General features: G+C 48.0%; 1 long non-coding RNA gene across 1 annotated transcript; it reads left to right on the forward strand.

Moving 5' to 3' along the window:
• Positions 1 to 8,743: 8,743 nt before the first annotated feature.
• LOC144169750 (uncharacterized) lies at positions 8,744 to 10,198 on the forward strand. The gene is made up of 2 exons (XR_013322512.1): positions 8,744 to 8,764; positions 9,815 to 10,198. It is a non-coding gene; the product is annotated as an uncharacterized LOC144169750 (long non-coding RNA).
• The last annotated feature ends 508 nt before the right edge of the window (positions 10,199 to 10,706 follow it).

The raw sequence follows: 10,706 nt of genomic DNA on the forward strand, positions 1-10,706 counted from the left end.
GTTTTTGAGGACAGTACAGTGGACAAGTTCCGTTTTTTATAGATACAAATAAAAACAGATATGTCAGTGAAAACTGTTAAGGTGCGCACTTAATCCCTTGGCAAGAAACTGCAGCCGTCGACCTTGGAAGCAGAAACACTAATAAAGCAGATGACCGGTGCAGAAAGGCAGGCTGGTACCTCACACTGCCCCATTCGCCCAGCGATCATCTTTTCTGCTTGTTCTGCAGTTTTGCCTCTGAGATCTGCTTTTTTTTCGAAGGAGCACTTGTACTGACTGCCCAACTCGCTACATTACTTCTGCTGCTACTCGTTCCAAAGGGGAGTACTGCTGTGGACGAATTAAAGAGCGTCTACCCCAAAAAGTCCCATCTCATGCGCCGCGCGTCAAATTTCCCTTTCATTCTGGTAACAACATAATGTGTTATAACATTCCGCAATGTAGCACACGGAACGATGGCCGGGGGTCAGGCGGTACGATGACATACTGATTGTAATGCACACATCCGTTATAGCTATAGTAAAAGGAATTGCAGTGGTCAGAGCAATATACAGTGACTGAGCGTTAACTAAAGCCTACTTTTAACAAAAGTGTGGCTAATACATTCGATAAGGTGACAGCTAACAAATTACTCAGGGTGAGCAAATATTGACTGATTTTAGGGTAAACCCTAAAATGAATCAATATTGCATCGCCTGCGTTCGACGCAACGCAGGCGATGAGGCGCGCCGTAGTGGAGGGCTCCGGATTAATTTCTACCACCTGGGGATCTTTAACGTGCGCGGAAATATTGTACACAAGGCCTTTTTTGCTTTTCGCCTCCATCAGAAAAGCGGCCGCCGCGGCCGGGAATCGAACCTGCGACCTCGTGCTCAGCAGCACAACGTTTTAGCCACTGAGCCACCGCGGCGGGTAGGGTGACCAAATAATTTAATTCATTGCTAGTATGTATGTGCCTATTGTAGGATTTTTCTGTTTTGTTGCAAATATAAAAAATGTGCGCCGTTGGTATTAAGCGCTCGTATTTGAACGCGCCAGTACGCAGGCCTACATTTAATGCTTCAAGGTTAGCGTGATGGGCGATTCCATAGCGACGATTGTGATTTCAACAAAAAAGGAAAGAGCAGAAAATATATCCCACCGTCATATCTCTTGGCGGTGGCTTTATGAATAGTCGCAAGGACAACATAAAGTCTGGGCGAAAAAGTAGGTGGTAAATCGTCGCCACTTCATCTGTTTTTCTAATATCTCGTAATTGTTTGAAGTTTGCTTTGCAATTGCGCCACTGCCATTGGGGAAAAGCAACATTATGAATTGTTGTTTGTATTTTGATTTGACTGTCGTTTTACACTACTAAATGTTTTTTCTAATTTCAGTGATACTTCTACTCACCGAACCGGTTCACGCACCGAACCGGTTTGCGAACCGGTTCGGTGCGTGATTTTGTCGAACCGGAACTGAACCGGAACGAAATGATTTCGCCTGAACCAGAACCGTAACCGAACCGGTATTTTTTGCGGTTCGACACACTGATACCGGTTTATTAAAAAAATACCGGTTTATTAAAAACACATTTTATTAGAATGTGCGGCCTACATGGAACCGAGATCCCACTTCCTTGAAAACATTGCACGGCTAGAACAGGACCAATTACTCTCAGAATTATTTTAGGACCATGGATTGGTCCGTCGCAGCAGCGCCACGCTCTACGGAGTTTGTTTTCTTATTTGGATGAAATTGACCTAATTTCAAAATTGTAAATTATCTGGCCCAAGCTCAGAACAAAAATATGCATGTAAGTCCGTTACCGCGCTAAGTCCACGACAGTTTTTCTTCTTTTTCTTTCCTGCCCAGCTCTTTCTTGGGCCTTTTCTTGCCCCCTCCCCAACTAACAGCAGAGAAGCATGTAGGTGACTGTAAATGCCGGCAACCCTTTCCCTTTCTGCTTTTCCAATAAAGAGCCTCTCTCTCTCTCTCTCTCTCTCTCTCTCTCTCTCTCTCTCTCTCTCTCTCTCTCTCTCTCTCTGTCGTCTTGTCGTATTTTTGTGCAGCTCGCCGGGACTGTGCAGCGCGCCAGGATTTTCGCGAAGCGCTATTATGTCGGCGTCATCTTGCTGGGCGGCTGATGCGAGTGCGGTGAAGTCGATCTCGGCCGAGTTGTGGGAACTAGACATTGAAGCGGCGACACGTGAGAGCGCATCTTGCGGGAGCGTTATCCTGCTCTTGCACGTTCCGTATGTCCGTTGTGAATTCCGCGACGAAAGACAGATGCCGGGTTTCACGAGGTGAAAATTTTATGGAGTTCAACCGGATGGCGAAGGTGAGTGGCTTGTGACCCGTCTGGAATGGAACTCTCGACCCTCCAAGAAGTGCCGGAAGTGACGTACAGCCATGTACATTGCAAGGCGTTCTCTTCCGAAAGTGCTGTAGCGTGACTCCGCGGGTGACAACGCGGGAAAAGAAAGCAGAAAGCAAGGGGTTGCCAGGCATTGTCCACAAACTGTTGGAGGACAGCTCCGACTGCAGCGTCAGATGCATCAGTCATTAGCCAAAGCGTAACTCCCAGTCTCGGATGGAGGAGAACGGTTGCCTGGGACAGCTTGGTCTTGACATTCTCGAAAGCGGTTAGTGCTTCTGGAGACCAAGTCAGTGAAGATGCTTTCGGTTTGTTTCCCTTTAGCATGTCTGTCAGCGGCCGGAGGAGGGCGGCGCACTGCGGGATGAAACGGCGGTAAAAATTTAGGAGGCCAAGAAACTCACGGAGCTTGCGTATGGAAGATGGCTGCGGAAAGTATTGAATAGCCTGTACTTTTGAAGGCAAGGGGATATATGGTGGCCGATGAAGCCCAGCTCGTGAGCACCGAACTCACACTTGCCTCTATTGACGATAAGGCCGTATTCGGCAAGGCGAGTGAACAGTTGGAGAAGATGCTGAATGTGTTGTTATGGGTCGCTACTGGACACAAGCAAGTCATCGATGTAAGCGAAACAGAAAGGTAATCCTCATGTCACGGTGTCAATGAAGTCAATAACCCTTGGAAAGTTTGTACAGCGTTGCTAAGGCAGAAAGCCATGCGCGCGTACTCAAAAAGTGCGCATGACGTGATTATTGCCGTCTTCGAAATATCCGCCGGCTCCACAGGAATCTATGGTAGGCCTTCACAGGAAAGATCTTAGAGAAAACCGTCGCCCCATGCAGTGGTGCTGAGAAGTCTGCGATGTGCGGAAGGGGGTAACGATCCGTAACAATGGCGTTGTTAAGCAACCGGTAGTCTTCGCAGGGATGCCTTTCTCCAGGTGACGGCATTGGCACCATGTGCAGCGGGGATGCGTAAGGGCTTGACGACGGTCTAACGACTCCGAGCTCAATCATGTGTTCGAACTCGCCACGTGCGATCTTGTAGCGACCAGGCGGTAAGAGACGGGCTCGAGCGTGAATGGGTGGATCAGTTGTGACAATGTGGTGGTGACGTCATGCCAGACCGGTAGGAGGGAGTTTGCAGGTCACAAAAAGGACGGGAAGTCCTCAAGAAGCGTGTCATAGACCGACTTCGACGAGGTGCTTGCGACCGCCAAGAGCGCTTCCTTCGATGCTATACCAAGCACAGAGAGGGGCGTAGTAGCATCAATGGTAGCATCAGTAGCATCAGCGCCCAGTCTCGTGCCGCCTTCTCTGTGTCCTGTCCTAGCGCTGTTATCAAACTAAGTATGTACCAACAAGCCCGTATTAACACAGTTTTTCGCATCAATGAGGCGCTTGCAGTGCATGTCAACTAACAAGTTGTAGTGACGCAGAAAGCCTGCGCCCAGAATGGGGTCGGCCACATCAGCGATAAGAAAAATCCATCGAAATGTTCTTCGGAGGCCGATGTTGAGGGACAGCGATTGCTCTGCGTAGGTGGCGATGGGAGTCTTGTTGGCGGCTTGTAAGCTGCTTGTGCCTCGCATGCTCTTGCGGAACACGGCTGAGGACGGTATGACGCTGACCTCCGCGCCGGTGTCGACGAGAAAACGCAGTCCGGCGATTTTGTCCGTCACAAAAACCAGCGGCTTACTTTGCAACTAACACCACTCGCCGCATTTAGTGGTGCTCCGGGGAGTTTCCCTGAAAAGTGCACGGTGCCGTACACTTTCGCGCTGCTTGTCCAAAGTTGCGATGATATCAGCATACGCCTTGCCTTCAAGGCGACGGCGAACGGCGGCGCGAGGAGCGGCCGCGCGAGGGAGAGGACAGGCGCCGGGCTGAGAGAGCGGCGATTTGATTTGATAGCTTGGTGATGTTACCATGAAAATCCACGCGCAGGCTCTGCAGCGCAGGTGGAGACGGCGTTGTTGGCGCTGCTTTAGTGGGCCCGGAACGTTCGGAGAGTGATAAGTTGAACACGGGACGTTCGACAGCAGTTGATACGTCTATGACGAAGTCGGCAAGTTTGGCCAGCTGGGAAATGGATAAACTGCTCGCGGTCTCCAGCACCATGCGGGCGGAGGTGGGCAGGCGTTGAAGAAAAAGCTATCGAAGCAAAGCTTGATCGAACGTGGCTTCCTTTTCTCCAAGGAGCTGTTGAAGGCGACGCAGTAGCTGTGAGGGCTTGCGATTACCGAGTTCTTCAGATTGTAGATGCTGCAACCATCGCTGTTCCGACATCGTCGTCCGCATGATGAGTTCGCTCGTAAGGGCGTCAAACGGGGCGGTCGCCGGTGGTGAAACAATCAGGTCGCGGAGCTCGATGAGGTAGCAAAGCTCAATTGCGATCTCGGGAGGCAGCGCAGACACGAGGTGATTGGATTTTTAGCCCTGCTACGTGATGCGCGCTATGGCTAACCGGCTGTTTACCTGGGCGAGCGAGAGCTGTGGGTCCTAAGGCCAGTACTGGAGAAGCTGCAGCGAAAGTGCAGCCACGTCACCCTACGCGCCAAAGCGGTGTGACTGTCGTCACCCATGTCCGATGTCCGTGGTCACAAATTCTGTGGCAGCACGAGGCAATGAAAACGCCGAACCACACAATAACACATATATTTAGAAGTCAGCTGCTGACGGGCCAGCGGCAGCTACGCCTGCCGGAACGCTCGGAGTTTCTAGGCCCACTGACCGCTCGCGCAGTGAGCCTCAGAGTGGAGCTCCGTCGTCTCCGGCAATGCTGCTACAACTCCACATCGTCCTCCTCAGCCGTAGGTGCGAGTGCGCAGGCTTGTTGTTGGGCAAAACTCGTTGACCTCCATGGAGGCGTGAGAGGGCATCCACATTAATGTGATTTTTCGATCTGACGTGTTTTGATTTGTAGCAATCTAAGGGTTGATGGGGACACCCAACCCCATTGGTGGTTTCGATGTGCTTGCTGCGAGTAAGTGACGACAATGTGTACCGGCGTCTGTCATCAGCAATTGCTATCTCCTCCGATTCTGTGCTGTCCGGGGTCTTGACTGTTGCGCACACAGGGAGGCTGTTCCTGGTTGATACCACCAACGTTGCGTATGGCTTCCCTTGTGCCAGGAGGCGTCGGTGTATACGACTTCGGGGTCGTTTCCAAAGTTCGCGTCGAGCGCTCAGGCTCTCGCTGCTCTTCTGACCTCGTGACGGGAGTGGTGCATATGTCTGGGCAGGTTGTGAGTAATTATGGCCTGGTGCCAGAGGTCTGGTATTTGCACTTGCGGGATCGCGTCGAGGGCCGTCCAACCTTAATTCAGGAGAACTTTTCGTCCATCTTTAGTTCGGCCGAGTATGTCATTTTGGATCGATAGATGGCCTTAGACTAATTCTTCTGCTGCATTTTGTAGGCCCAACAAGAGTAGCTTATCTGTGGACGCACTCATTTGTAGTCCTATTTCCTTATGCGTATATTAAAGAGCAGGCTGCACTGGCGCTGCCTTCGTTTAGAGTATGATCGAATTGCCCGGACAGAAGAAACAGCGCGTGCAATCGCCGCCTGACTGGCCACAGCCTGGTGTCCCGGTGTATAATGGAGTGTGAAACGAGTGTAGCGCCGAGTAAGTGCAAAAAAAGATGGAATAGTAATGCCGGCGACAAGACACTGATACTGGTTTACAACGAAAGAATCGGGAGTAAGCCAAACCCGCTCCTAAAGAGAGCAAATGTGACCACCGAGATTGTTCGACCGCAAAGCTCTGTTGGCACAGTGTGCAAGGGGAATGCGAGGAACGCCGGAGAAGTTTGCGTTTCTCGCAGTATCATGCTGCATGACCAGGCAAAAGTGAGACGTGGGCGTTGGGTCGAGCCTGAAGTTTGCAAAGGAATAGGTATGAGATGCTCACGAATTCACAAATACCCTCGAGTGAGTCTTCCAGTTTTCTCATTAGCTGGGGAGCTGTTCTAGTGCTGGCCTTGACAGCAGTATCTTCTGGTTATATAGCGCCACGCTCTCTGTAGCAGGTTTCTTTGCCGCGCCAAAACCGGTTCCCACTACTGTCGAACGTCGTTTTTACGAAGTGCTATTCGGACAGCAAATTAGTTCGTTATATCCGTTATTCGTTGTACAAGTAGAGGTAAAAATCGCCTCTAACAAATTGAAAATCTGGTTCCACGCAAAAATACTCGATAAAACATGCATTTTTTTAGGCATCGAAACTACTATAAACAAGGTAACCCTTACCTTTCTCCTAGTTGCATTTCAGTCTCAATGAACCGGAAAATGAGGACGTGAAATTACCGCAGAACAAAGTTTAGTTGACAAAACAGGCCTGCGTCCCTATTTATTTGATGAAGGATGTGATTTTCGTCTGGTGGCTACTCACACCACCGAGCAGGAAGAAGTTTTCAACAGTGTCCACGAACAAAAAAGCCTTTATAGTTCTGCAGTTTCGGAGGTTTTTTTCATGTAGCTTCTCATACTGGTCAAATATTTCTTCGTTATATCCGATATCGTGCACGGCTCTCGCGGTTTTAGTTTCGTTACATAAAATAAGATCATTGAAATAAAGCGTGACCAACCAAAGTTCATATTTAGTTTGTTATAACCGATAATTCGCTATATCAGTGTTCGTTATAACGAGTTTTAACTGTATAAAAATTCATAAAAAAAAAAAGGCCATAGCGGCCTTCTTATTTTGTTGGAAATAATAAAAGGGGCGCTAAGCAGACGAAGACGAAGCAGAAACATACACCACATACAGGCGCCTGTACGTGGTGTACGTTTCTACTTCGTCTTCGTCTGCTTAGCGCCCCGTTTATTATTTCCAATAAGCATGAACCAACTAGCTCAACAAGTTTTGTTAAGTGCTTATTTTGAAACATGTTGCCCCTAAAAATGTCTTCTCACCAGCGCATTTGTTCTTGGAGGCGAAGCCGACTTTATAAAAACCGGTGTAAACTTGGTTTTTAAAAGCTGGCTTTTCCACATTGCCTGTTGCGCGGTGAAGCATAGCAATCGGCGGAGGTGGTATAATTTCAGAAAACGGCTCTAACTCTTGCGTTATAAAACGTATACCGAAATAAATTATATCATATTCAGCCGCTAAGACGACTCTAACATTACGCACAAGAAAGAAGCTTAAGCTAAACGAGATCTTTGTAAAGACTAGCCCCACCTCTGCTGTTTCAGCAGCATCTCCACTGCAGGTGGAACTGGGTTTACTGTTCTTTTTCTGCCACGGATTATCTGTTAATAACTGCCCGCTAAAGTTCTCCGCACAGAAACACATTTTAAATTGATCCTTGCCATGTCCTGCGAGTTAAATAGCGTGCAATGGCCCAGTGTTTTGGAATTTTCTCGTTATCGCCAATAACCTGTTTCAGACCATCAAAAGCAGCTCTTTGCTCGCGTAGCCAAACCGCTGTCGCTATTTTAGGTCAGTTTCCACTCAGTTTTCTTCGCCCAATATTCTGTTGCATTGACGTTGACATGCCACGTCCCACGGAAGCGTTTGCTGCGTGATTCGCACATATAAAAACATCGACAGGGGTTCTCCTTAGCGTACATTTATCTCCTTATCATGTGAGGTACGCAGATATGTGGAGGGAGAGTTACTAGCGTTTGTGCACAGGCAAAGGGGCTACGTTGTCAAAACACCCGACCTATCTGGTGGGAAAACCAGCTTACAAAACGGGAAGGTTTTCACCTGACGAGCTGGCTGGGGTATACCAAACGACAGCGCTCATACTAGACTTTATCTTACACGAGAGATACCATATATAGCTGGAGCTTCTCCACTCAGTACAGAATCGGTGCAGCCGCAGTTGCCAGTGAAATCCTGCTGTGACATATTGGTTTCGAAACATCCTACTTGTTGTGATGGCCCGCAAAGCCATGCGCATTCTCGTCATGCTTGCTGGCAAGCTTTTTCGCACTGCAAACCTCAAAACGGCTTGTTTTGATGTGTCTGGGTAGAAGCTGCTGCTCAGCTTTTTCTTACGATGTGACTTTCAGGAACGCATAGAACCATCTTTAAAGAGCGAAATATTCCCTGCAGTAAGCCCACATCTAAAAGGATAGCTTAACAGCGAAGCTTCATTGAAATATATGCTGTCTTTTCCGTCTGTATTCGTCAAACATTCCACCCTTTGAACTTAGCCCTGGTGGCTCGACAGCTGCGTATAGCTGGCTAAAGTTAAGCCGCAAACTGGGCCCTGAGCGCAGCGCAATATTTTACATTCACTTATAACAGTGCGAAAGTACTTCACCGAACATTCAACAGCACAGCAAGGGTACCGTTTTCGCAGCAAATGTGCAAAAGTACCGTATTTATAGCAAATATCCCTGATATTTGTATTGCTCTTTTACCAGCCCTCTCCATGGTTGCCGCTCAGTGGGTAAGTGCACTGTACTATATTCTTTAACATTCGAAATTCCGCGTACCCCAGGAATACCGATGTTCTGTTCCGCACTTATTTAGATTTTTTGCGGTAATAGAGATATTTGCATATTGGATTCCGCCTTCTGGAAGTAACACACGTTCAGATTGATGTTAAATGAAAATGGAAGGAAAAAACAAATGAAAAAGAAGGCAGTGAATTAGGGTCCTGAACGTCATAACGCGTTTCAAGCAGTTGCAAAATAAATTTACGGTAGTACCTTTTTTTAGCACGATCCATCAGCAACGCATTGACACCTAAGCTTCCAGTCATTTTTAGAAATAATTGCTTTTCTATCATTACGCGGAAAATCTCGTATCTGTTTTTCACCCGATTCAACCTCCCCGCCAAATAATCCTTGAAAAGATAGTTTATACACACGAGACAGTTCGAAATAAAACTCCTAACATGGGTCGCACATGTCCAAATCATTTGGCGCAAATGAAATATCAGGTGTACGGGTCAATCAAATATCAAGTGTAAGTACATAATCGACAGTACCAGCGTTCTTCTAATTAATAGCACATGAAGGGTTTGTTCTTACGATATCACATCAAGAAACAACGCATTCAAAACAGTATAGGGCAGAGCTTAGATAAAAGTAGACCAAAAGAAAATTTTGAGCTCGTTCTGTTCCGAGAACAACAACAGCGATAGAGAAACAACGAGAAGGTCCCTGTCCCAAGGCATGGCATGGGAGCACTCCGAACGCGGGAAAATTGAATGGCATTGAACTTACCTTGATTGTATCCATCCTGGGAGTACCGAGGAGTGAGGCTAATGGTTCGAGGGGTTAAGAGGAAGAGAGAAGAGGGGGTCACGTGGCAGAGGAGGAAGAAGCTCGCAATTGTCTTTCGATAGGACTTGCAGCAGAACAAGCCCATACGCGGCAAATTTCTTTCTCAAAAATAAAGCCATTAGGCATCATGTCACTGCTGCCATTACGCCCTACGATGCCGTATTTTATTCTTCTTTCGTTTCCCTTCGTCCGCCGCCGTGACCGAGCAGCAAGTGAGGCCCATCGTTTCGGCGTCCGGCAACAGCCACCGGAACTTCGGCGCCAGCGTCGGGGTTCGCGCTGAGGGCGTCATCCACAAGTTCCCCAACAGTGGTGCCAAGGTCATCGTCGGTGGCGAAGTGCACAAGAGCTTCGGCCGCGTCGACGGACACGGCTGGAACGCCAAGCCGCAGGGCAAAGTCGGCGTCCGCGTCGAGGTGCCCATCGGCGGGAAGTAGACGTGCGCAGGGTGCAATAAAAAACACGACTTTTGTACTTACGGCATCACTGCAGTTTCAATTACTTTACTGACGCCATCGGCAGTCCTTCTTTCGCTCCAACGGCCTATAGCAAGCTGGAATATGCTGAATAGGGATTTCAAGCCACTATTTTGAACAAGCCTTGATGCAGCGAGCCGTGAACTCGGCTCAAATTCGCGGCCCGCTGTACACGGGAGGCGGGCTACATTCCCGTTCCAATACCCTTTTGTTGAAATAAATGTTCTTTCCTCCTCTTGTTTTCGCTCTATTGCTCCTCAGTCGTTAGATAGTGCATTTATAGGTAGACATCCTTTTCTCACGGAAGTTGGAGCGGCAATACAAAAAGAAAAAACTGCTTCTGTTGGAGGTCCACATTACGCGAGAAAAACATTGAAAAGTTTTCAGATATCTGGGGAGCTTTTTTCAGTTAAACGGTTGTATTTCGCAATTGGAAAAAAACCAGTCCTTTTGGCTTGGTGCGAAAATGACAGCCAATGAAAAACTCAATTTAAAATAGGAAGAATTATTCAGTGCTCCTCCGACTTGAGGGCAAGCGTACCCATTCTGAACTCATGTTTTTTTCTGGCTTTTATTTAGATTTTTAAGAATCCGAAGAAAAAGGAAATCAAACACTTTGTATGCT

The sequence above is a fragment of the Haemaphysalis longicornis genome, unplaced genomic scaffold (genome assembly GCF_048455015.1).
Source record: "Haemaphysalis longicornis isolate Haplotype H1 unplaced genomic scaffold, Haemaphysalis longicornis Haplotype H1 scaffold_2, whole genome shotgun sequence".
In the NCBI taxonomy this organism is placed as follows: domain Eukaryota; kingdom Metazoa; phylum Arthropoda; class Arachnida; order Ixodida; family Ixodidae; genus Haemaphysalis; species Haemaphysalis longicornis.